General features: G+C 39.3%; 1 protein-coding gene across 2 annotated transcripts in view; it reads left to right on the top strand.

Moving 5' to 3' along the window:
* The window catches only part of LOC117410553 (endothelial PAS domain-containing protein 1-like), a 68511-nt gene that overhangs the window by 3448 nt on the left and 40924 nt on the right, over nt 1-24139 (top strand). The window lies entirely within an intron of this gene.

Consider the following 24139-nt stretch of genomic DNA (forward strand, 5'->3'; position numbering starts at 1 on the left):
TAAAAAGTGCAATAATTTAGTAGAAAAAGTGAGGTAGGAGTATGTCTTGTATATTTATCCTTTTTAAATGCCTGTTGAGTTATGCAGATTTTGCACTTCAAGGTAAAATGCGATGTGAAACTCCTCTGAAAATTATGATATGGTACTGTATGTAGGATGGTTCACTTGAAAACAAAGAGCTTCCAAATAATAATTTAAAAAAAAATGAAAGTTGGATTTTGAAATTTTAAAAATGAAAGTTGTGCTATCACTTTAACTTTTAACTCAGCCCCATTCATTTTGGGGCACCAGCACACCGAAGGTAACGCACATATTACTCAGGCACCGTAAAAGCCACCTACCTTTAAAAGTACAGACTCTGGGCTTTCCAAAGACGTATTCAGTGTGTGTACGCGGTACTCCTAGCCGGAACTACGATCGCCTGAAGTTAAGCCCCTCATCATGTGACAGAGTTCACAGCTTAGGTTTCGTTATATTGCTCCGTCATTGTAGCCGCTAGACTGAAAGGGGGGGTATCGTTGGAAAGTTTATTTCATATTGAGGTTCAATGGTGCAGTGTTTTTTTTTTTTTTGAGCCATCTATGTTTACAATATATATATATATATATAGCAATGACCAAACATGATTATTTTGGAAAAACGTTTTTTTTTTTTTTTAACATATATTCTCATAACTACCACATATTGTATGCCTGATCCTGTTGCAACTTACATAATATTATTATTTTTTATTATCATTTATTTCTTAGCAGACGCCCTTATCCAGGGTGACTTACAGTCATAAACAAAAAATAAATTTCAAGAATCACAGTACAAGTATTAATACAATTAAGAGCAAGATAAAATACAATGACTTCAGTTCTAGTAAGTACAAGACTATTACAAAATACGAATCAATATCAGAGCAGATAACAGTGTCAGTGATAGTTACATCAGGATATGATTAAATGCAAAACACTACAGATTGAATAACACTAGTGGCAGATTACAGTACTCTGTAAAGTACAGGATTAAATGCAGTAAAATAGGGAGCAGATAAGTGCAAGTAAAGCGCATTAAGGAAGAGTGATAAAGTGTCCAGAGGGAAAAGAGGAGTTCTACAGGTGCTGTCTGAAGAGGTGAGTCTACATAATATGAAAGCAAATTGTGTGGCCTTTCATTTGATATGTTACATGCATGCAGTACAAACTATCCAGTGGTTAAACATACATAAATGAAAACAGTGAAAAACAGGCGGAAATAGAGTGTAAAGCGTTAAAAAAAAGAAAGAAATGGAGTGCTGGTTAAAAAGAAAAGCACCTTTTTCTTCTGCTGAAAAAAATATGTTTCTTTTTTTTTTGGATGTACTGTATTCAAAAGGTGTGTAGAAAGTTTCCTGCACTGTGTTTACCTTTACTTGTAAGACATTGTGATGCAGAGGTGTCAACAAGGTGATGGTAATGAAGAGGCGACGTGTTCATTTATCATAATGTTGATGCAGTTGTCTCAGCAGAAATCTCCTTTGTAGAAAAACAAACATGCCAGGCATGCTAAGGGTCTGCTCATTTCATGTGGTTTGCGCACAGCCAGAGTGATTTTGTACTGGAGGCTTTCCGTGTGTTGTCTGTAAGCATGCCCAGTAATGAATTAGAAAAGGCTCATTTAGCCTTCTAGTGCATTGCTCATATATTATTATTATTATTATCATTATTTATTTCTTAGCAGACGCCCTTATCCAGGGCGACTTACAATCGTAAGCAAAAACATTTCAAGCGTTACAATACAAGTAATACAATAAGAGCAAGAAATACAATAACTTTTGTTCAAGCAAAGTACAAGTTTGACAAACCACAATTCAATAATACAGCAGGTAATAGTGATAGTTACATCAGGATATGATTAAATAGTGATAGTTACATCAGGATGTGATTAAATACAAAGTACTACAGGTTAAAAACTTGGCAGATTACAGTATTCTGAAGTACAGGATTAAATTCAGTAAAATAGGGGCTGATAAGAGCAAAATAAAGCACATTTACATGAAGGGTGATAGTGTCCCAGGATACAAACAGAGGAGTTCTACAGGTGCTCTTTGAAGAGGTGAGTCTTAAGGAGGCGCCGGAATGTGGTCAGGGACTGGGCAGTCCTGACATCTGTAGGAAGGTCATTCCACCACTGCGGAGCAAGGGTGGAGAAGGAGCGGGCTTTGGAGGCAGGGGAGCGTAGCGGTGGTAGAGCTAGTCTTCTAGTGCAGGCGGAGCGGAGAGGTCGAGTGGGGGTGTAGGGAGAGATGAGGGTCTGGAGGTAGCTGGGTGCAGACTGGTCAAGGCATCTGTAGGCTAGTACAAGAGTCTTGAACTGGATGCGAGCGGTGATCGGGAGCCAGTGGAGCGAGCGGAGTAGTGGAGTAGCGTGGGCGAAGCGAGGCAGAGAGAACACCAGGCGGGCAGCAGAGTTCTGGATGAGCTGGAGCGGACGGGTGGCGGACGCAGGGAGGCCAGCCAGGAGGGACAAGGCTACCAGTGTGTCTCGGTTATTTCCATGCAACAAATTGCAGAAGATTGCTTTATTTTTTCATTTAATAAGATTAATATGCATGAAAAATTGGGGTGTACAAATATCTGTGTAAAAGTGGGAAAAGGAGCGATTCAGGTCCTTTAGAGCAGTGGCTCTCGAACCTTTTAGAGTTTGCCCCCCTACTTCCTGTCTGTAGTAGCTTACACCACCCCAACACCCCACACAAGTACATTTATCTAGTACAAAAAAATCCAACACCCCATTCTCACTAAATATTACAAATAGTAGCGCATCGCAGGTTCAAATAGACATCCATATAAGTATATTGTAATGTAATCTTTAAATGAGATATTGATTACCGTAATTAGTGCGATGGGTGTGCCTGTTTTTTGGAGCAGAGCAGTTCCATCCTGTGCTGGATGCTTGAGAGCTATTCGGAGGTCCCCTTGTACGTTGTTTGCTTTTGATGCAAACTAGGACAGAACAGGCTGTTTCGCATAAGTAGGTAGATGCAAAAGGAATTAAGACATGAATTGCAGCTGAGGATAATACTGGATACTCCACAGCATCTGACAGCCACAGCTCACTCAGTTGGGTCAAAGCAAAGAGTGTTTTCAGTGACTGGTCACTTGACAAGTCTTAGAGGGCTTCATCTGCCTCAGGCGGCAGATTGCTGGCAGAGGCGGTTACAAATGGCTGTTGAATCCAGTTATCGAGAGTCAAATCCTCAAAATATTTTTTAAAGTGGCTCTCCGGGCCTGTGAGATGACGAGCAATTATTGGTTTAACCGTTTCAAGCTCATTATCCTGAAGAAACTCTGACAACACTGGAATCATTTCCACATTACCTTCTTCCAGTCGCTCCTTCCAGCGCTCAAGTTTCTTCCGGAAGCCATGAATTTTGTCGTTCAAATGCAGAATGTTGGTGTTGGGACCTTGGAGTGAAACATTCAGCACATTCAGTTTCTCAAAAATGTCTGCTAAATGCGTTAGGTTTGAAAGCCACTTTGAATCATGCAGGTGTTCTGCATAAGGGGATCCAGTGTCAAGAAGGAACAAGCACAGTTTATCTTTCAACTCAAAGAAACGCATCAGGATTTTTCCTCGAGATAGCCATCAACTCGTATTCTGATCCCATTTCCCTACATAACATTGAAAACAATCTTGAATTCTTGGAGCGAGACGTAAGAAAGTTCACTTTTTATTACGGTTTGCAGGACGCAATTAAGTTCCAGCTTCTTGGAAGCCAGAGCTTCCCTGTGTATAACACAATGTGTGAAAACAACATGCAGCGCCACTTCCAGAACTTTTGCTTTCAGTCCAATGATTTTTCCCATCATAGCAGCCCTTGCATAATGCAACACATGGCTACCGCTGCAGGAAGAAAGAGCGTTTCTCACTCTGTGTGTGGCTTTTTACATTTAGCAATTAGGTGGGAAACTTCATAGGAGGCCATTAGTGCTTTTGCAGGGGTTGTTGTTTGTTTGCTCATAAAATCCTGTTGACCTTTCAATTCTTCAGCAGAAAATTACTGGCTTATTGTCTTGCGTGCAGTGTTTAGTGTGCAGATGCCTCTTCAGGGGCGGGGTGGGGTGTGTGTGTTTGTGTGGGGGGGGGGGGGGGTGTCACTGTTCAGGGTGTTACCTCGGAAGCAACCAAACAACAGTGCGTCCGTTGGCATTCTTCCACAATGGCGAACTAAAAGGACTCTATTGTGAGAGACCGTGTCAATTCAGCATTTCGGTCAGCGTTTTGCAGAGTGATGGCTGGCCTCGTGCCACCTGCCAGTGTGCCAGTTGATGTTATTTGACGACTAGACGGTTAAAGGCCACCAGGCACTATAGTGAAGCATGTGTCTGCACGGTTTTCCTCGTCCCTCCAGGAGCTTTAACGTCACTCTAATTGACGTTGTTTCCTGGTGCCTACAAAGCAGCAATGAGATGCCTCCTCTAATCTGAGGCAGCTGCGTAGGTTAGAGGTGCACTGTGGCAGTCTCCATCCATGTTCTTGACAGCAGCCATCTTCTGCTCTACATACTGTACAGTGCTAATGTACTGTAGGCAGCTGATAGACTAAGGCTGGGAAAAAATGTCATCCTTATAGCGGCATTAAGTGTCTAATTACTGTGCATTTACATAGAAGTTGCTTAGCAAATACATGTGTTCTTACATATAATTACAATGTTATTATGCATAGTTACTATGTACTTAATGTGTAAATCTTTTTGTATGATATAACCCTAACTAACCTTTTTCTGATACAATTGTGTACTAACATATATCATGTAAAAAGATGAAGTACATTGTAACTGTGCATAACAACATTGTAATGATGTGTAAGTACACATGTATTTACTACTGTAAGTAACAACTGTGTAAATACACAGTAATTAGGGACACTTAATGTAAAGTGTGATCCGGCTTTCAAAGATAGCCCAATAGGAAAAACAAAACTGATAAAGTATAGTTAGTAGGCTATAGTTTTGGCCACTACTGTAGACTACTGTATGGGTTGACATAGATCTAGTACAAGACAAGTTCTTATCCATATATCTGTGCTCTACTCCTGTGAATATGCATGGAATGTGTTAGACTGCATTCCTCAGTTTAATAATGGCCCCCGACAAAAATGTTAATGAAAAATGTCAAATCAATTGGGATTATTTTGAAAAAGGAGACAGCAACCCTTCCTGTTCCAGTGTTACTTGAAGGCGTTTGCGTGGTTAATGAATTAAAACATTTATATATATAAGCATTTTGAATGCTGTCTGCAGAATGGGGAGCTGCACATGTTTCCATATCAGATCCCTGCTTTTCTCAAGCAGTCCATTTTATAATGACTGCCAGCCTGTGTTTGTGGATGCCTTACAATGCCCCTGCTCTTTCAATTAGCACATTCTTCACTAACTCATATGATATACAGCAGCACTGGTAAAACACATACTCCTAATGAAATTAGACAGGTTTTTTGACTTGAGGTCTCTGTCGATATCTTGCTTGCGGACATTGAATACAAGCAGGCTGTTTGCTGCTAAGCCAGTCAAAGAATCTGGGTGTGATTTTTATAGTTCTGTGGTTTTCCCCTTTTCATCTTGTACGCCTTAGAGCCAGTGATATTTAATCTGTCATGAGGGTAGGTGGGGGAGCTAAAGGTGTCATTTACCTCCAGTTGTGGTCTACAAAGCATACATGAATTACCAGGGAGGGGACCTAATTAGCAGATCTATATCCACTTTGCTTTGATTAACACAACATGGTTGCAACACGTGAGCTTGCTGCATAGACACTATGAGGCCCTGGATTGACACACAAGAAGTGAAATGTAATGTGCTGACTTGTAAGCATGCTCAAACCCTGCTTGAACAGTCTGTTAGTACTCTGTTAGTACTGCGGCAGGTAGTGACCAGATAATAATGCCTCATTAGCTTATTCTAATTTTAAACACATGTCTCTTAAACTGCAGCTCAGATTGCAAAAATCCAAACAAGGGTGCAAAATTATGGGAGAGCAAAGTGCATGCTTTATATAACTCTAGATAATGGATCAGCCAAAGAATATTCAAATACAAAGATATCACTGTGCTGCTGTGTGGATTACACTCTGGAACCGCTCTAATGGGTGTGTCAGGATCTGTGTGTATCATGCAGTATCAAACACTCATCATTTGACAAATAAATTAGAGAGCTACAAAGACGTGACTCATTTCTGTTTAAAATCACTTTGTAACCACTGGTTTAAAGGGCTGTGTGTGTGCGTGTGTCATAAACAGTGTCTAGTGGTTATTAACACACCATGCAGAATGCAGTAAAACGTTGACTGAACCCTGGAAAGCCTCATGGAATTGGAAGCAGACAGCACAAGCCATGGTGCTGCAGTGATGACTGCTGGTCTCTGTGACATATTCCCTTTCAGCTAATGAGAGCACTTTTTTTTTAACTGTAACTTGAACTTGATCTGCTTACAATGTTGTAAATTCTTGACTTGCTCTTTCTAAAGATCTGTTTAGGTCCTGGTTAATGATACAGTTTGGCACTTGTTAGCTAATGAGGTAAATTTAGATAACGCTACAATAATTCTGTATATAGAGCACAGTACAGATGCCTCCTCTGTACATCATTCCTGTCCCTGAGCCTACAGTCCCCCGCGAGAAATAACAAGAGCTCTTTGACATGATCGGCCAGCGAGGCAGCCCCAAGGTCAGCTCAGTCGTGCTTGTACTTATCTACACTCAGTCAGGTACATGGAGTCCTGGACAGCAGCCCACTGTGTTGGGGAGGGAGAGTGCAGTCCCTGGTTTGCTGTTGAACTTGGCCCCCATGGCTGTGCTTCCTAGTACGAGCTGAGGTTCACACAGATTCCAAGCCAGGCCTGCCCAGAACGCTGTCTCCTCAGACTTCCTGCAGGCTTTCAGAATGCTTCCTTCTCTTGCATAACGCCGAGCCTGGGCTGGTAGCCTTTGCTCCGGAGCTGCTATATTTGAGATGACATTGTGAACTTGGCTGGGCTCTGGTATTGTAATGCCGTCTCGTATTTTGGATCAAGACGAGTTCAAGAGGAGCACAGAGAGTTCAGTGTGCTGTCGTTGATCCTGCTTCTCGTTCGCTGTACTGCAGTCTCTAACAGCATTGACCTAGTCTGTCTGCTTATTCTGAATGTGTGCATGGCCATGCACTGGGTGTGCTTTGTACTGTGCCTGTTCATGAACAAATGTATACTGTATTTGAAATTTCCTTTGATCACAGGCTAGTCTTGAAAACAGGACATGTCTCTTAAGTAAATTAATACATAAACACCATAGATGTATTTTACTAAGTATGTGCTTTTCATAATGAATGTCTAAGCCTAGCTCTAAGCCAAATGATGGCTGAGCAGTGTATTTTTCAGTATTTTATCTAAGAGTTTTCAAGGTCATCAAAAGAACCTTTAAAGGGGCTGGGAGCAGTCTGGAGTCCTCTGATTTTTATAGGTATGATTTAAAACATTAACTGATTAAGCCCTGGAAATAGAATATAAACATATTGCTGTATGGACAGTTGTATCATTTATATTACACTCTGATATACATCCCTTCCTACGTTTGTCATTAGAAACCAATATATTTATTTCAAATATAGAATTTGGAATAGGTCAGGTAGCGAGTTCAGTTCTGTTGAGCAGATATAGAGGTCTGTAGCACTCCCCTTATCCCCCTCCTAATAAAATATATTTTTTAGTACTCATTCTCTGACAGGTGCATTCATTTTACACACTGGGCTTCCTATTTTTTTTTTAGAAGTTACTATGTACACTCTGTAAAGCTGGCTAAGTGAGACATGTTTCTGCACAGATACTTTTCATTTGGTTTATTTTAACTTTTCTGCAACAGGTGTTATGCATTTCTAAACTATGAGGAGCTCAATTACAAAGTGGAATGTTGTTTTTACCGAGTATTATGATTGGGCCAGGGGAGAGAACGTGAGAAAGGGTCCCCTCTTCCTGACTGATACAGCATGTGTTGTTTCACCAGGCTGCTATATTAAGAATCTGATCGTTGGTTAAATCCATCTCTTGTTAGTAGATGAATTTTGCTATTTCTCAAATATTGTTTTTTGATATGTTCATTCCACGTGTAGTGTCACTGTTTGTGATCAAATTCAATTCTATATATGCAATACTATCACATTTGTAGTACTTTTTGGTGAGTTGAATGTTAAAATTACATTCTAATTCTCAGTTTGGTCTTCAAAGTAATGTAACAAACGAAATAGACCCTTTTATGGCTATCAATAGGGAATACAGCGTAATTCTTTCATGTAATGTTTTTGACACAAATACTGTCCTCTATCTTGTTTATGACCCCCAGTATCGATGACGCATGTATATGTGTTACTACTTGGTAGAACAGTGACTAACCTGCGATGATACTTTTTTTGTTAATAAGGAACATTTTAGTCATCAGATTACTCAGGTTACCCCCACAAAGGGAATGAGAGAGTACCTTTTTGGACCATCTGTGTTTCTAAAATCCTGAACCTTTAACTGCTGGCTGTCTGGGAACAGAAGAATTGGGGAGTATACTGTAGATTCTAATAGGTGATGTAATCACACACGAAGACATAAGCCCGATATACGCTCCTTGCAAATGAGCCTGCTCTTTTGTACAGCGGTATCGGCGCTATGCTTTGTGTGTGATTACATCACATACCAGCCCTGCTGTTGCCTTCCCCTGCGCATGCTACACTCTCCCCTGCCAGCCTCAAGTCGGCCCCGAACTTGCTCACCAGGCTACAGTCTGACGAGTGCGTGTCGGAGTACCTGTGTCCACTTCTGACACCAATGTAGCAAAACAGGTCAACGCAGGCAGGTGCATCATACAGGGCAACATAAGCCTGATATACCCTCCTTGCAAAGGAGCTGGCTTTTTTGTACAGCGGTATCTGCGCTATGCTTTGGTGCGAGAGGTCCCGGGTTCTCGCCCGCCCTCCGTCTGTGTGCAGATTGCCTCGCCCTGTGAGATGCGCCTGCCTGCGTTAACTGAGATACAATACTATACACTATGTATTTTTTTTTAAATTGATCTTTGTTGTTTTTGTTTTTTTTAATTCACAAAACATTTGAAACAAAACGTGAACAACAACAATAAATATTTCAACAATGGAAGTTGTTCAAATTAATATATAGGGAGACCATAGATGCATATTTAAAACAAATAATAATTTTCACATGTATAATTTAATTAATTAACTATATAATACATTCAATAAATACAATCGTGTTTTCACTGTACAACCCAAAAACGAAATGTTGTAGAGACCCCTAAATAACCCCTAAACGTTGTGCTTGCACAGATCAAATAAAATATATTTAAATAAACCGTGGAGCAGAAGTACACAGCACAAACAAAAATCTTGCACGTCCTAGCTTAAATTGAATTTCAATTTAAGGGAAGCTGTTTTTTCGTACACAGCTCAACCAAAGAACTTCCGCACCTAGGGTAAATTGAATTTCAATTTAAGGTATGCTGTTTTGTTGTTAATAGATGAGTTTTTTGTTAATAGATGAGTCTGCATTACATTAATTACTTTTTGTTACTTTCACTTCTCCTAAGAGCAGGGCAGCCTGCTGTAAAATAAGCTTGTTTTCTTTTTGTCTGCTGTGCTGGTTAATGAAATAAAAAGGCTAAATTATCTTCAATAAAAAGTAATTTGCAGAAAATATGCAGGATGGAGTTTGGGGTAATGCTTATAATCAATGTTCTGAGCACACAGCACAACGTGTACCCATACAGACACGCAACTGGGACCCATTAAGGCTTGGCAGAGCACTGTTGTGGGAGTTGCTGGCGAGTTTTACAGCTCACTGTAGTACTGTATCAACGGTACAGGAGGTCAAGTGTTCAAATCCTAATTCAAACTCTACCCTTCCATACTCAAAGCCTTACATACATGTTTAATAAAAAAAGGATGAAAAGCAACTGCAATACGCCCCCAAGGACATGGGGTACAGAGGTGTTAATGATGCTAATGGAAATCGTTCTGTGATGAATTGTACTTGCTTTTAAATATGCTGGTATAATAATTCCAATACCTGGAATAGCTTTGAATGCTGAAGGGCTGTACTGACAGGAGTAGATGTTTCCAGGGGATGAGAATGACATGCTGTTTACACTTTGTTATGATGGATGACCAGTGGTACGTGATCACTGGGTATTTTCAGCAGCAAACTTTAATTTGCTTTAGTTTGGAAGAACAGACTATCAGTGCTTAGTGAAATACAGGAAGAGCACCCCCACAAGCAAACATGCTGCGGCAGAAATGTTTGTCTAGATATGAGTAAGATTGCAGCCCTGATTTCCTTTCAATAAAATACCAAAACTACCAATAACAAATTAAAACCATCATGTATGTTGTATTTGTAAAATAAATGTATACATTAGGTGAACTATACAGCATGTGCTTCATCCCGTTACAGTGTATAGGCTGTTGCTATTTATTGGACTGAGACTTGTATGAGAATGAAACAGCCTCTTTATAGAAAGGAAAGTACAGTATCAACAGTTCTGTGTGAGTGTGAGCTAGCCAAGGCAAGTGCAGCTTGCGTGAGAGAGAGAGAGTGGTGACCCTCGCAGGTTCTGTGACCTGTGACCTCATTGTCTTCTTTCACTCCAGTGTCACATGGGGCTCAGTAAGCAGCAGCTGAGAGCTCTGGAGCAGCGATCCTGTGCAGAGTGAAAGTATTACAGGACTTACAGGAAGCAAAACTCTATAAAAGATCCTCACAAGGACTTTCACTACTTTGATTAGAGGAATATGAGCTTTTTATTGACCTCACTACTGCAGCTTGGCGTGCAGCTGGGACATTTGGCAAACATATACTAAGAGAACCGCACCATTTGGAAACACACTGGGAGCATTAAAAGATTTGATTTTAGATCATTGTTTTTTTTAATTATTATTTCAGTTTTATTTTAACAGTATGCAAGTGATTCCCAGATTGGTCTCATTGCTAGTTGCTTTTATGGTGGCGGAAAAGAACTTGAGTTGATTAATTGATAATTTCATAAAAGCTGCATGCTGCAATAATTATTAGGTATCTCCAGCTGGAAAGAATGTTCAAAAACAGTGCAGAGTGGGTCATCAACAGTTATTGCACGAAGTTTGATGGGATTGATAATGATTGTACTCATTACAGGAATGGATGCATATACAAGGTTCACAAATACAGCAGACTACTGCTAGTCAGAAAGTAGTATTGGAGACATAAGTAACAAATTAAGATTTGTATAAAGTTTTGTTTTACTGTGTGGTGGCCATGCTATTTCATATCAGCATCCCAACTTTCCTGGCATTAGACTTAGAGGCAGAAATGTAATCTTTCTTTTTTTTCATGCTTTCTTGTGTGCATGTATTAAAGCAGGGTTCACAAAGGAAACCTATTCCTGAGTAGATAGCTCTTTATCTATTGAGATGTGAGCTTCTCAGATGCAATGTAATTCACAATTCATCGCAGGTACTCTTGTGTACATGCTTGTACAGGCTTTAGCTTGGAACATGTCAGCTTTGTTTGGATTAGGGTACAATAGCTGTCATGGTTTTGATGCCCAGGCGTACACTGCTTGCTGGTTTTTGTTGTCTCTTTTTAAGTGTATTTCCTCTCCAGAATGGCCAGCATTTTGATAGATGTGTTTAATTTTTCTAATCTTGTAAGTAAAGTCCTTCCGTCATTCTTGTCTGAATGCAGTCCAGTGAGCTGTGGTACACCTGCTCTGTTTGTGCCTCTTCACCTCTCGGAGTGTCCCACTGTGTATGTGTGTATGTGTGAGGGGTATCAGAAACTAATATACCATTTTATTGATCTTAACATCCCATCTTTGTTTTCACTCGTCGACTTTTGCAGTTGATCAGATACTGAGTTAATAACCTGCATACCTAGTATGAGTTAATAACCTATATATGTACAGCTAGGGCCAAAAGTGTTGCGTCACCTAGAAATTTAGGATTGAGACAAAAAACAAAACAAAAAAACTTATGAACATAATTTACATCTTTTATTTAACATCATGTAATCAAAGAAACTACAAAATGATATCACAAAAGCCATAATAGTAGTACAGTATTTCATGATAGATTTCGAAATGTCACATTTTTCAATTATATGGAAAACTACAAAGCGGTATTTAATTCAATATGTTATCGTAACATTATTCAACGGGTTTCATTTAACTTTATGAAGCAAATATAGTTCATTCTATAGGGTGATGTAAAATTCTGAATTAACAGGACAAAAAAAATTCTCAGCACAGTAAATGGGGGACAAGTAGTAACATAATACCTGGTTAGCAAATTCCTGGTTAGCACGCGTTGTTCATAATCCCAGCATACGTGCTGATCAAAATTAATAAAACTTAACTTTGGAGCAACTAAGTGCAATTCCAGACATCATGACTGAAAGGTTAGGGGAAGAGAAAACAAACACTTCAGTGTTATTTGAAGATGTCTGAAGTAATTTTCTCTTTAAACAAATAGATTATAAAACGAGTAGATTATTTAGATAATTGAGGTAAATCATTAGTATTAAACAAGATTAACTGTTTTGATAATGAGCTACATGCCTGCCAACCTGTCTACAACCTGTCTACAGGACCTTTAACATCAAAGGGAAGTTTTTCTTTAAACCAGTACAGCCTGGTCTTTGCAATTCCATTTCCACCAGCATTTCCCAGTACTGGCTTTTCACACCGTATTTACATACAGAACATCGGCACACAGGGCTCTTACACATTTCACAGCACATTGATGAGCACAGCAGGGATATGGTTTTCTGTTGTAGACTTTTAATGCATGCTTGAAAGGGGCTGAATTTATGGCTGATTTAAGGCAGAGTTACAAAGCTGAGACACTTAACAGTGTTCTACAGTATACCACAGCTTTGCTAAGGGCAGTGATAAAAGTGTCCACCCTGATACTGCGAGATGCAAAGACAGTTGCATTTGGCTAAGATTGTAGAAGATTCTGCTTTATCTCTTTTGACCTTATTATTATTATTATTATTATTATTATTATTATTATTATTATTATTATAACCTCCCGTTATGCTGGAAACTCTCTCAGCTAGGAAGCACAGTCACGTGCACAGTAAGTGCATGTTTCATGTAGAAATAACGTGTACTGTCAAAACACAGAGGCACAGTAAATAAGTACTGTTTTTCTTTGACAAACACCGTTAGAGTTAGAGTACACACAGCTACTGAAAGTGAGGAGCTGGACCACAGAATGACACCTCCCTTGGCTTGCTGTGAGTGCTGCGTCACTGTGGACAGAGTTCAGCATTTCTAGGTTATTCATAAACGGGACAGTTACAGTAAAAAGTAAAGTTTTGTGTCATGCAGTTAAAAAAAAAAAAAAGATGGATGTTCTCATTTTACTATCACCTGATTCCCGTTTGGGCATTATTCCAATACTGGATTTGGGAATTCATAAGGCGTAATATGCACGTGTCCCTTGATTGTCTAGAGCTGCGTATTTGTGCAGTCACACAGTGTACCTGTATACTGTAACATCGCTCTTTCTACAGTGAAGGATCCAGAACCCAAATAACGCTTTCAAAATAATCGTTGCTATCCACAGAACGGTGTTGTATGTATATTGGCAGCTCTCTTGAAATGAATGCAGGTCCATCTCGTAGATCCCAATTGATGGTCTTCATTCTTTGTGCAGACATACAGTAGCTTCTTTTGTAAGCTGTTTCCTTCTGCCACTTTAATGAAAGTCACAGTGCAGTGTCCTTGCAGTTGCTATGAAAACATGTTTCACTTGCGGATGCTGTTATTCATAATTCAGATAGAAGAAAACAAATCTACCAATAGACCTACCAAGAGATTGAGATGCACACAGTCTGATGAAATGAACACGCATTTTGTGTTGTGTTTGATGATCCTGCTTTGCTGAAAACCCTGCTGCAGTAGAACCAATCCAGTTTTTTCAGCTACATTCACTTTTCTTCACTTTCCCTGTCATCTAGTACCTATCTAGCTGTAGGACAATGCTGGCAATACAGAAAAAAAAAATATTATTTTGAGGTAAAGTTCTGTTGTTTTAAGATATGCAAATCAAACAAGCTGAGCATTTTTATAAAAGAGTTCATAAGAGAGTATGGTTCTAAAATCAATGGTACACAACTAAGGTACCCCCTGAAGGCTCATTCTAGTCTAGGTGTTTGTTCCTGTCAGGTCCTAAATTAGTAACACCTAGGCTGCAATGGACCTAGACTCATACTTGCAATGAACGCTTTTGTGAACGCTCCATAGAAGAAAAGGCAGCCAAATTTAGGCCGCCGTTTCGATGTGGCCCAAGGCCTGCAATCCGGGACCAGAGCCGACCTTTATGTACGAACGCAAAGCATATTTTCGTATCACATGACCAATGTGGTTACGCAGCTCAGTGGACACTCCTGTACTCCCACGTGTGCGCACGAGAGGTAAATAGAAAGCAGAATGCTGTGCTAGGCAAGATGGCAGAGGATCAGTATTGAATGGTAATTATTTCTACATCATACAACTTCAATTATAAAAATATTAAATTAAAACAAATCTAGTGGGTTAACGTTCAGGTTGTTTCTGTTACATAATATACGAGCTGCAGTGCATTCATAATTATGCTTAATTTGTCACAATTACATTTTCTTCCTGTTATTTAGTAACTAAGTGATAAATATAAAAACTGCAGGATTGTGGATCTCAATAGTGATCAATATTGTGGTCAGTCGTGAGTTTGTCTTGTGAATGACAGTCAAGCTGCGCTGGCACTTTATAACACAGAAATCTTATTCAGCTTTTGTTTTATAACTAAATAAATATTAGGCCTATTACGTGGTTATCTTTCCTAATGTATTTACTTTTTTGCTGAGAGAGGAGCTGCGCTTTCTGTGGGAGACGAGACTCTTCAGCTTCGCTTCAGCCCCGCTCCGGCAGCCGAACCTGGGGCGAGCTCATTCCCTCTTCCCCTCTCCCAAACCGCTCTCCCAAATGCAGCCCATAGAGTTCAGAAGTTCAGACCTGTGGTCATCAATGTTTAGAATGAAACCATTGAAAAAGATCCTGGGGCCTCTATTCTGACCTGTTGGGCATCACTTCCTGTAAAATGTAACTGCTTACTTTGCTTTCAGCATTCGGGTCCACTTACCTTTGTGAGAAGATATTTTCACACATGAACTTTGTTCTTTGTCCATCTCGGAGCCGACTGACAACTGAGCTCTCACAAACCTGTGTGCAGCTTAAGTCCAAATACACAGCCGATCCGGATGCCTTAGTAAAGAAATGCAGAGGCAAGGATCCTGTGAATGCATAGTTTATCATCACATACTTTATGAATAACTACCGTACAGTCCTTACAGGTTAGTTTCAATTTTGTCAGTGGCATGTATAACCTTTAATTTGGGAGAAAAAAAATACAATCTGGCACACCACCCTTAAAAGGTTGCCGACCCCTGCTATATAGTGTATATGTAGGGGTGAGGCCTGCCCCGTTAAATAAATGTATATTTGGTGGTTTAATTATAAATATGGTTTGGTGGGACTTGCTTAGATTTTTCTAAATATTTTTTTAAAGAAATTAAACCAAGTGTTGGATATGGCAGGGCTGGGAGGTTCGGCTTCCCTCCCTGCCTAATTGAAAGGGATGTGCAGCAGGTGGCCAGGTGTCAATTGAAGAATTGACAATCAATTCACCCTTGTCACCTGTCTTTAAAAAGAGGCTGCAAAGACTTCTTGCTTTGTCTGCACAGCCTGGAGGTGAAGGAGGAGAACCCTCACGTGGGTGTGAAACTAGGGTGAGCTTCAAACGATCACTGTGTGTTTAACCAGGATCTTAGCTTCATCATAGGGATTATTTTAGGGGAATTGTAATCCCACCCCTGTTTAATTTAGTTTACGCAGGTAGAAGGTTCCTCTTAGTGGGAGCAGACCTTGACCACTTTTTATTTTCTAGCTTTGTTTTGTAGTGTTTGTTTTTGTATATATCCTCCCACACACTACCATTGCTGGTACCCTAGTGGCAGCCACCAACTCTGCAACCCCTTGTACTTAATAAAACCTGTGTGCCTGTGCTGGGAGTATGTCTTTCTTGTCCAGGATGCTGTATGTTTTGCTGAACAATACTTGTACTTTGTCGAGCACGCATTTCCTTACCAGAACACGGAGATGCAGGTCAGAAAGGAACCATGCTTCCTGTCAGCGATAAGAAAAAAAATATATAATAATCACAACAAATTAAAAATAAAACCTCTCATTCATTGTTCTTTTGTAGATGTCCTTCTGAAGCATTGTTAATTTTCAAACAGTGTCCATGGCAACCTGAACAATGGAAAGGATGAGGCCTGCCAAATACTTTGTACTGTGGTTTAAAATTATATACAGTTTTGCTTTTATTTTGGCTCGTGACTTGGCATCGATCTATGGTGAGCTGTTCTGTTGTAAGCAAATGTTTTAATGAACCTGAACCTTGAAATCATTTTCTTTTGTCTTTCGAAGCTTGCAATAATTGCCAGACAGAGTTCCTGAACAAATACTGCCTGATAAATAGCTTGACCCAGTCAGAACCCCGCTGGTCTCTGGACAATGGTGCCAGCGATTTGTGTCAACTCCAGGACCTTCGCTCTTAAAACACATTCCAACAAGATATGCGCTAGATTGGAACTTTCATAGCTTGTCTGTTGCAAACACACTCAGATTTTTAACTGTTCCAGCACGTAATATCTATAAAGAAAGGACACTCCCTGCACATTCACAGAGTGCTGTGGTTCTTCAATATCGATATAGAAAGGATACCCCCTGCACATTCACAGAGTGCCGTGGTTCTTCAATATCTATACAAAAAGGATACTCCCTGCACATTCACAGAGTGCTGTGGTTATTCTATGAAAGCGGAGGTCGAATAACCCACGAGCCTCGCCCAGGTACAACGTATATTTTATTCTAAATTAAACAGCTGAATTCTGGATTCGGAGCTTTGCAATGTGCTATAAATTGTAACACAGCAATTCAACCTGTTTTTTGGAGTTGAATGAATGCAATATATGCTAAATCTTTTAATGTTTGTTGCTTTTTGTGTCTTTTCCCAGTATATAGGGTATGACTTGTTTGAGAGTTAAGGGTGTGAATGTTTCAGTCTGCACTGTATTTGAACTTCACACCAGGGTTAACACCCCTGACCTTTAGGAAAAGAGCACCATGAAATCTTTAATGCCATCTGACACTGAAGGACAGATTACCTCTCCCTCTCTCTCTGTCTCTCTCTCTCTGTCTCTGTCTCTCTCTCTCTCGGAGTGGCAGGGTGGTATTGAGGGTAGTGTGGTGAGCCAGCTTGCTTGTGTGTCACAGTGCTGGCTGCTGTGGCTGTGTTGTGATTGGCAGGGTGCCAGTCTGCTCATCACAGGGCTGTCCTCAAGCCACAGGGTTAGTATCTGTTATATATCTTAGCGTAGTTACTGCTGCTGTTGCTGCTGCTGCTACTGGGGAACCCAGTCAATCTTCTTTCAATCAGAGCGGGAATGCTGGCTTCTCAAGCCTTTAAAACCCAGTGCGAGGGGGCTGGATCAAAAGAAGGATGTGCCTGCTTCTTCTGCAGGGACCATCATCCCTCTGTGCCTCTGCGGGAGACCAATCAAAGCACTTGCAGGCTGATTGCTATTCTCATATGAACAGTATGTATGTATACTCAAATCTCTTATGAGTAAAATAACAGTGCCCTTGCAAGAGATAGCCTCACAATGCAATCTCTATATTTGGCAGCAACAGTAAAACTGAAGTAGTACTCGGGATCGAATGGCATTTTTAAAGCATTAATGAGAATTGATTTATGAACTACGTCTGAATATTGGGAAACATAAGTCCCTTTAATCAACACTATATGAACCCCTGGCTAACGATTATTCTCTACATTTTAAAGGCCATTGATGCCAGTATCCTGGTGATTTTTACATTTTTTTTTATAACACCCGTAAAATGAAAGGATTCTCTCCAGCAGCAAGCCCATGCTGTTTCGTTAGTTAAATATTTGCCTTATCTGATAAGGCCGCAATTCCTGTGCAGGAATGCTGCCAGAACTGCTGTCCAGTACAGTAGCATACATGATTTCAGCACAGGCTGACTGTCTGAGTCTCTGATTGACTGCTGCTAGCAAAGAACACCATTGAGCAGCTCTGTATTGTATCGCTTCATCAGCAGCAAACAAATACAGTAGGGCACAGGACACACCAATATTGTACCAAACTCTACTAGCTAGAAGAGGCCAGCGCTTCTGAGCGTGTGTGTGTGTGTGTTTAATAGACACTGGCTTCTGTTACATACTCAGGGGTGGGATGTTCTCTCCATAGACGGTTTTCCGTCTTAAAAATATTTTGAGAACTGTGAAAAATGAGTGTGTGTTTGGAATGTGTACTGTAGCAATGGCGGGTGTTGGCGAGCCGAGAGCCGATTTTGTAAGCAAAAACGAAAAGTTTTCAGCTTCTTGCAATTACCGTGAAAACTATGCGTTTTATTTTCCTTACAGCATTTTACACTGTAAAGTCATACTTTTATCAGAGCTGTGCATTTGGTTACCATGGCAACGGGGTCAAACAAATATCGACTTCATGATTGGTGTTCGAGTTATACCTATACTTGTCTGTACATTGACCTAGCGAGTCAGTGGCATATATGATGTTACAATTTACTAATAATTTGGTGTCTGTGGTTTTAAAACTTCATACTTATTTCTACGTAGTATTAGAAATCTAAAGAAAAATAAAAAAACTGTCATTTAAACTTTCCTCCCCGTGTGTACGATTTATTGATTTAAAGGCAGCAAAATATGGAAATTGCACGTTCCTTTTCAGTAGTATGTCAACATAATTTTAAAAGGTTTACAAAACTTGAAAATGTATCTGAATTTGTCATTCAAGGTTGTTTAAAAAAAAAATCTATGTATGTCTGCTGCTTACGTTTTTTTGCAGCCAACACATTTATAGAACATTGATACATTGTTTCAATAGCGACTCGATGTTTGACCGTTTGACCGTTTGACCTTTGACATAGCGCAAAAATACTTCCAAGGTTAGCTCAAAGATATGCTATTTAATAGAATAGAAATAAATAGAATATCTATGGTTAGCTGTACCTGAAAATGCAGTGAAAACGAGCAGCCGCATTTCGCTGGAAACAAGGTATTCTGAGCACAGTAATAAGCTTGTAGTTGTGGTTTGAAGGAAGCAGGAGCATGGCTTGTGTGTTGTTTTTGTTTATTTTGTATTTGCTTGACAGATGCCTTCATGACTTAGAGGTTTTTTTTGTTTCTGTTTGCACTTTGTTTTGGAAAGTGAAATGGTTTGTGCAATTATTGTGCAGTGTGTTTGTTTCTGTAGGTTGTATACACATTTGCTTTGTATTTGTAATGTATATAAACTGCTAAAAATTTTCGCCTTGCTTCACTCAGCACCATACATTTTCCGTCTTGGCTACTTTACTCTGCTCCCACCCCTGTATACTGTATTCATTCCTCCATCTGTTTTTCAGGTGATTTGGTGTGTTTTAATCATTTGTTTCAGTTTTGAATCATGCATCATATACAGTAAGCATTAAGAAAGGCAGGAAGGCACAACTGGGCATATTTCTATCAGCCTCATCAACAGGCTGTTTACAGTATACACACACACATAAAAACTAACATTAGGTTTCACATGAAAGAGGTTCTCATATCAATATTAGTTCCCCTTTTAGTTTTAGGGCTTTCATATTAAATTGTATAACAAATACGTTTCTGGGATTTTTAATGCATTTTGTGAATTAAAAAAATATATATTATCATAATATTGATCCCGGCAACAGATTGCTTTTGTCAATGCCCCATTGCAATTGTATATTTCACATACAATGTTGAAAATATTATTTATTTTGTTGACACATTTCAGTAAATTCAAATAAGGGAACTGTTTGATAGTACACGGGTCGGGGAAAGTAATATCCATTTTCTGTTTGCAAGAGCTGTGCTTTTCTTGGACTCCCAGAAGGTGTTACAGAGGGTTTGCATGCATTCGCTAAAGAAATGATGACATTAATAAATCAATTTAAAACCCACGTGTTCTGCTTCCACTGTGCAGATTACAGTAATACGATCAGAGCTGGTTCTAACAGAGACTAGTACTGTGGTGCAGTTTGTACTGTATTTATCAAGTTTCACAAAGCAGCTTGCTCTAATCTCAGCCGTACAATATATTCTTTGAGGGTGTCTGTCAGCTGCTGCTGCTGCTGCTGCTGCTGCTGCTGCTGTTGTTGTTCTAATTCTTTCACAAGTCTGGGTTTAGGACAGATGTCCCCCAGGTTGAGAAGGCCAGTGATTATAAACCAGCAGTACTGTATCCAGCAGGTTCCTGCGAGTCGGCCTCCCTTCTCTAAAGGGTTAAAGAATCCATCGCTAATTATCTTCCATTGTTAGGTTGCATAACCGACAGGGCAAGGTAGTGGACCTGAAGTGTTGCTGCACTATCCCAGGCATTGAGGTGCACTTGTGATGAGTGACAGGGTTATATAAAGCTGTTTCTGTGTTTTGCCTGCTCAAGAGTAACTCTGGTAATCCCGTAACACTTGCTTGACCCTGTTTTGAAGGAAGCACAAGGCAGATTTGTAATTAATAAAATCATTATTAAAGAAACTGCTTTGACACATGTTCCAGTATTGTATTCTTCCAGTGTGGTTACTACAGCGCTTAACATTAATTACCTGGACCTGCCACAAAAACATTCTTATTTTCATTTTGATAAAATAAATCATTTTAATATATTTTACACTGACATACACTTGTGTTACATTATAACATGCACCTACAATAAAAACTGCTTCACAGTATCAATGACAGGGCTCTACATTTAGATTTTTTACTACTGGCTCCTTGGGCCACTGAGGTAGTGTTTTTACTGGTCCGGATACAATTTTAACTGGCCCAATAAAAGTACAAAACCGTATCACCCTGCTCAGCAAGTTAATAGCAGAGTAATGTATTAGGTTGTGTGTTAGCACCATTCAAAAATAAAATAAACAATCTTATGGATTATTTGTTTAATCTGATTATGTGTCTACCATATGTTTAAATGGTAAAAGCTGATCCTTTTTTTTTTTAATCTGGCTTTGTTTTGATGAGATGACAAGCTATAAATAAAATATTGAGTTAGCATCTGCAACAAATACACCCAATATTTAATGTTTAAACTATTATTGTTTTATTTTACTGTTGTTTTTGACTTCAGAGTTGCCACTGTCAGTAAATTAAAGGAAAAAAAAAACCTCCCTGTTTTTCACTGTGGAAATCTGGAAATCGTGAACTACATGGACAGTGCAAGAATGAAGTTCTGGTAGAAATGTTGGTCAGACACCAAAATCTTGCCGAACTTGACAAAACTCACAAAATAGTAAAATATATTCAATCTTCTCAAATTCATTTGTTTAATGCGGACATTAGGAGAACCATGCAGAATTTCGTAAACTGCATTCTCCTACTGTAGGCATTCAATAAATGTATTCATTAAATTAGCGAAGTGCTCACCAGTGCTTTTTTCCACAGTAGAATCTAAAACATGCTATATTACAAACCGGAGGAATACATCAATAGCTGTCATCTTTCAATATGCCTTGCAGAATTAAACATCTGATTCACACACTATGTAAACGATCCGAGTGCACTTGCAAACTGCATTGTGAACACAAACTGACTCGTTCCTGAAAAAAACCGAAGGGGGGGGGTGGGAACGCATATTCTTTCATGATGGTTTTTCATTTCCGTATATTTAGTAATGTGTACGATGACCAAAGAGATCCCACGTCTTAAATATAAAGAAGTGGCCAAGCGAAGCCTTTCCATATATGCTTTTGTATTATTTCAGCCATTTAACATGCATACATTGGCGTGCTTGTCAGAAAATGAAAACACTGTATTCAAGATTTGAAAATGCATGTGTACAAATGATACTTGTTTTTTACAAGCAAACCTGCAACCGAGCTGTTACCATGGTAACAGCAACGCTAAAAAGTTAACAGATTTATACTAATCCTAATAATAAACACTATTCCAACAAATATCATAGAATTTAAGCACAATGCAAACCATACAGCTATCTTGTCTTTTTCACACAATTTTCTTTGAGGTGAAAAAATGTGCACTACACTGTGTCCTGGTGTCGGACAGTCCATTGACAGGACTGACGTTGATTGTATTGTTTCCATCACTGTGGTTTGAGAAGGCAGTTTTTTTTTAGTCATTACAAAGCTGCCAACTTCCCAGCTAGCCTGCAGTGTTTGCAAGGCACATTCTTGGACAGTCAAGCGAGAGACACGTCTGTCTTACTGTCTGACTTCCCTTCTGTTTATACAGCATAGCCCGTGGCATTTAGGAAGTGGGGCGACACAGGGCTTAGGTACCACAACAGCCACAAAAGCTTGGTTGCCAAATACAGCCACAAACATAATCTGAGTCAGCGAGTTAGACCCTGATAATTGGAATCATTGATTTGAAGAAAACAAAAGCATTTTAAATTCATTTCTCTAGGTCAGCTTCATTGCTAATTCAAATGGGTGCTGATTGCGCAATGTACTGTACTTGCATGATAATGGCATTGCTGTGGTGTGTGACAAGGTAATATTGGAACTCCTGAGTCAATAAAGAATGAGGGGGCATTATTACTGAGGAACATGCCACAGCAATGCCTGTATCACCATTACACTACAGCTTTTTAATGTTATTTATTTTCTCTGAAATAATCATTGTCTTTTTTGAGAGCAGGGCTCGAGCGACCCTGTGAAGCGTTTCATCAGTAAGCAGTGGTTTTAGAACAGGTGTCATTAATTAGTATAATAATTAGAGTTCTGATGATGTAAACATAAACTTCAGACTATCAACTTGCCTTGACAAAATAGGGGCTTGGATGGCAAAACATGTTTTGCGGTTAAATGTAAATAAAACTGAATTTCTTTTAATTGGCTCTAAATAAAATCCCATAACCAATGACCCCCATCAGCGCTTCGCAAGCTGTGAAAAGTCTTATTTGATTCTACTCTTAGTTTTCAGCATCACGTTTCAACTGTAGTGAAGTCTGCTTATTATCGTTTGCGGAATATAACTCAAGTCTATTTGTGTCTTGCAGAATCTGACGTAGAAATTTTTATTCACATTATAAAGTAGCTCTTGTGGTGGAAGAGCGTTTAGTCATTATGCACCTGTATTATGGAACAATCTTCCAATTGAAATCTGTAAAGCTGACTCAATAAATGCATTTAATGAAAGCTTGAAACACATCATTATGCAGACTCCTCTTTGTAGATGGGGATCACCTGTTTTACAGTTTTGTTAATATGTATTTTTTTTTTCTTTCCATTTTTGTTTTTGGATGTTTTTTGATATTTTGTTGTATATTATATTATATTATTGTATAGTATATTTATTTATAATGTGAAGCGCTTTGGGATGCCTTGGCATGAAAGGCGCTATACAAAATAAATTTGATTGATTGATTGTGTCATCTCTCAGCCGTGCTTTTATTTGCCATTCCGTTACTGAGTAATAACGGAACGTTTGACCTCTATAGAAAACAATGCGAGAGCAGTGTTTGGCTCTTGTACAATATGCTATATTGCTAAACTATATATTGAGTTTCTTTTAAACCACTTAAAATTAGAATATAAAAGAGGGTTTCACCATACTTTTATTACAGTTTTTGCTGGTGCAGGGCTGGTAGGATTGCAACTGAAAATTAATTTGATTTTGAGTCTCAATCCTAACACACACATACTGCAGTATAAACAACAGCCAATGCTACCAGGTAAGATTCATCATTGCAGTTCAAGCTGTTTCAGGCACAATTACCAGCCTGGTTAGTTACACCTAAGCCTATGACTCCTATTGTTTAATTAGCCCCAGTGTGAGTAATTAAACCCATGGTAAAGCTTAAAAAGTATTGTACAGCATTAGCTGTTAAACCAGCTGCAGCTTATCTAGCTACATGTTTCAGAAAAGAAAAATGTGCCTGTTGTATTACTTTCTAAATATCATGAGTTCATCTGCCAGGGGTCCTGAAAGAGTCCCACAAATCATATTACACAGTACTGTGCCCTTTACTGGTTCAACAAACTTGTTTTAAATTATACT

Source organism: Acipenser ruthenus, chromosome 6 (assembly GCF_902713425.1).
Source record: "Acipenser ruthenus chromosome 6, fAciRut3.2 maternal haplotype, whole genome shotgun sequence".
Classification (NCBI taxonomy): Eukaryota; Metazoa; Chordata; class Actinopteri; order Acipenseriformes; family Acipenseridae; genus Acipenser; species Acipenser ruthenus.